The sequence below is a fragment of the Heptranchias perlo genome, chromosome X, assembly GCF_035084215.1.
Source record: "Heptranchias perlo isolate sHepPer1 chromosome X, sHepPer1.hap1, whole genome shotgun sequence".
In the NCBI taxonomy this organism is placed as follows: domain Eukaryota; kingdom Metazoa; phylum Chordata; class Chondrichthyes; order Hexanchiformes; family Hexanchidae; genus Heptranchias; species Heptranchias perlo.
In genome coordinates this window covers 418,078-422,246 of record NC_090370.1, presented here as the reverse complement: position 1 = coordinate 422,246, position 4,169 = coordinate 418,078, and the positions used below count along the sequence as shown (strand labels likewise).

Below are 4,169 nucleotides of genomic sequence, written 5' to 3'. Positions count from 1 at the left end.
TCCCCCTCACTCGCTTCTAATTGCGTTAATATACTTCTTTTTTTGATGATGGGAGAAAGATTAAATGCAGCCAGAAAGAAGAGGGCGAGCAGAGCGAACGCACCTCAGGTGCATCTGTCCTCTCCAAGGGGAGGGCGAGGTCGATGGGCGGGAGAGATGCGGGAGGAGGAAGGGATTGTCTCCATCGAATTGGTGATTACAGTTCCTTATGTTCCCCTTGTCGTTCAATGATTAGAAAGATGGAGAGATGGTGGGTGAATGGGACGGATAGAAATAGAGAATAGGGCGATAAATGATGGGATTGGATGGGCAGATAGACAGACGTGCAGGTAAACTGCTAGAAATAGAGAGAGAGAGATAAACAGAGGGATAATTAAGTGGCCAGTAAATGGATACAAAGATGGATAAACTGGTAGATAGATAGATAGATAGATAGATAGAGACAGACAGACCGGGCAGACTGCAGAGTAATGGCCATTAGAAATCCATGACAATAAAGCACATCTCGTCATTATTTCGAAGTGTGATTGCGATAATCACCTTGGTTAATTTAGTTTCAATGTGTGTTGGTTTCTCCTGATAGGCATCCTAACTAATTGTAAGGTCACCGACACACAAAAAACCCAAAAGAGAGAGAGAGAGAGAGGGAGAGAGAGAATGAAACAATGCAATGGCGAAGCGAAAGTCGCTGTCCGAAATTATTACAAGTAGAATGAGAAATTTGACCGAGTTTGGAGAGGTGGGAGGGATGGGGAGGTTTGGAGAGAGCGGTTTGCGTCTCGTTGAGCTCAAGATAATGTCCAAATCCAGGGCAAAAAACGAGTCTAAAAATAACGCCACACTAAATAATGGTAATTAAACAACTCTGCAACGGAAATGTATCGTTACAGCATCCGCACCCCCTTCGCTATTTAAAGTGTTTACATCCCCTGGCTTAAACGCCCCATAAAAGACCCATAAAAATAGTTAGAAATGGTCTAGTCTCTTTTTTTAAGATAGGCACCACAGGAGTCTGTAACTTGACTCATTCGTTTTTTTTCCCCCTTTTATCTGGTTCTGTTTCGGTGAGAAGTTTGTTGCTTTTTTTCTGGGAGATGGAGAAAAGTGCATTCCCCCATTTTATGGGATTTTTATCCGAAATTAAAACTTTGCGATGCGGGGCTTGGGTTTTGCAAGAGGTGGCGTTTGATGCATAGTTGTGAGAAGCCGAGCTAAAATTTGCGTGTGGGGTTTTTTTTTTAAAAAAAAGACACCCTGAAAGGTTCCGCGTCTGTGTTGTGAAAGGGAGTGAGTTTATTACACACGCTTTAGAGAAAGAGAGCGAGAGGAAAACAGACGTGATCTCCCACCCCCCGCTCTAACAAAACCCGCGGGGTGTCTAGGAATCTCTCTCTGAAGATAGCAGCGTTTATTGTACTGCAAGCGACTTGTGAGCTGTAAAAGTTTATTTGGTCAAATATTCGCCTGAGTCCAGAGCCCTTCCACCCCCTCCCTCAACCAGCCCCCTCCTCTCCAAAAAAAAAAAGTGGCTTCTATCTTAACAAAGACAACACTTTAGCTGCTCCTCATCCAAAAATAAATACCTTAATAAATTAAATGAGGGAATGTTGATGTTCGCGTGGTTTTAGTTCTCCAGGATTTTCTGGCCTCGACAAGTGAAGACAAAAATAAAATTTATTCATTATGTTTGGCTAAATGGTGTAATGACATCTTATTCGGGATAGGCAGGAAGTCCCATCTTCACCATTAGACTCTTAAAACAGGACGCGAGCCTCCTCGTTTTTTAAAAAAAACTTTAAAAAAAAAAGCAGAGAGAACAAAATTCCTTGTTTTTTTTTAAAAGAGAAGCCGGGGGTGAAAAAGTCTCGTCCGTTTCTAAGGAAGAAAAATTGTTTGAGGGGGTTCTTCGCAAGACATTGTTTCAAGTTGTTTTTTTAAAATTGTAAACACACTATTGTGATTTCAGTGGGACATGAGATGGACCCTCTTATAATGTGCAGTGAAAAAGTTACTAAGAGACGCGCCGTCCCGAGTCGTGTTAATTCAGGATGAGCCGTTCAGTCAGTCTGCCCCGATCACATGCGACATAAAGACTAACATGTCGGTGGGGTGTAATTTTGAGAACTTTAGGGCGTGTGGAATAATTTTTAAAATACTCCTTTCTGTTAAGTAGATAACTCATCAATCGCGGATCGGTGTTAAAGTAAAAAGTTCAGTGTTTGTGTATACCAAACACAGACAATCATATAATACTCCACCTCCCACGCATACATAGACTTCACACTCGCATATACAACACAAATACACACGCTTACACGTATACATAGACTTCACACTCGCATGCACAACACAAATACACACGCTTACACACACCGCAGATAAATATATATATTTATACACACACACCACCAACATACACACATATATCACGCATGCATTTACAGTGCAAATACACGGGTACACGTCAACACATCACGGACACACGACAAATAGACGTCCACACACGTGCAAGCACTCAAATATCCACACATATGTAAAACGCACACGTATTATAAAGCACGCTTGGTGCATATATAAAACGCAAACGCGCGCACAAAGCATAAAATGCAAACATCCACCTATAAATCGCAAGCGAGCTCGCATAAACTAGGCATGTATAAAGATTTTTAAAAATTAAAAATACAACCACACACATATATAAAACGTTAACACAGATAAAACTCAAACGCATGTATAAAATACAAAACACACACTACATATGTATAAAAACACAGAAACATAAATACTTAAGAGACAAGCACACATATATAAAACGTTAACACAGATAACACTCAAACGCATGTATAAAATACAAAATATATTTTGTATACACTGCATATGTATAAAATACATACACATACATACTTAAGAGACAAACACACACATATAAAACGCAAACATACACATATATAAACCACAAACACGCCATACGTATATAGAACATAAACACGCACACGTGTGAAACGCATCTATACACTCATATAAATCACAAATACACCATATATATACACATACAAACACGCACATGTATGAAACGCAAACATACACATGTAAAAGCCACCAAAACACACGTTTATACAAGATAACTGTACACACCACAACACACACACATTAAACACAAACACACACTTTACATTGGTGATCGGAACTGTGAGGGAGGGAAATAATTCGAGGGGTTACTGTATATATAAAACAGGGCTGTGTTTTCTGAGGACTGGTAACCCGCTCGATTTCGAAACGTGAGAATTTTACGCTACGTCAAAAAAAAAATTAATTTTTGCAACGAAAGAAAGCAACGCGCCCGGTAATTTGTTCGCAGTTAGGCGGCTTTGCCTTTTCTTTTTTTTTTTTGCGGGAGGTGTTACAGGTTCTTTACAACTTGAAGAAGGGAACAGAAGGGCGAGTGTAGGACTCTCACGGCGCGGTCTTACTTTAATGAGGTGCGGACGACCTGGACACCAGACTCTGCTCCCAACTATTTTTTTACTTTTCGCCCTTCTCCTCAAACCCCGAGTTCTTAGTTTTCGGTTTGCAGTCGATTTATAAACTTGCCAATCGCAAACCGTGTCGCCGCATTCGTTATGGCGTTCGAGCTTTTTATTTTGGTTGGGGAGGCGAAAAGACTGAAACCAATTCGGAGTTTTGCTTTCCAGAATCCGATTGCAGTTATCGATTTTAAAGCGGCCGGGGGCGGGGAGCGGGGGTGAGGGCGAGGGTGGGGTGGAGGGATCAAGCCCGGGGTAGATTTGGGGGTGAGGCCGGTAGTTATACAGGATGCACACGGGGCCATCTGGGCTCAAGGATATCGGCAAAGTAGCCTCTCTCGCTCCCTCTCTTTGTCTGGCTCAATTGTCAGCGCGCCTCTTGGAACTGTTCTGCTCGCCGGTTGTGTCCTAAACAGTCAAGGGTTGTTGGCGTCTCTTACTGATTAGCAGAGGGCCGCACGGCCAGCTTGGCGGTGGATGGGCGGTCTTGTGCTGGGGTCGTTGCTGCGATTATCACCGGTAAATAAAGAAAGAGGGCTGAGGGGGTGGGAGAGCAGGGGTGGGGTAGAGAGACAGAGATAGAGAGAGGGAGACAGATGGAGCGAGACAGAGAGGGAGAAAGGGAGATAGAGGGGAGGGAGAAAG

The 4,169-nt window shown here is 42.6% G+C and overlaps 1 protein-coding gene across 7 annotated transcripts in view; it reads left to right on the top strand.

The window, feature by feature from the left end:
- Positions 1–4,169, top strand: part of LOC137307042 (homeobox protein Hox-C4-like) — a 141,177-nt gene that overhangs the window by 27,565 nt on the left and 109,443 nt on the right. The window lies entirely within an intron of this gene.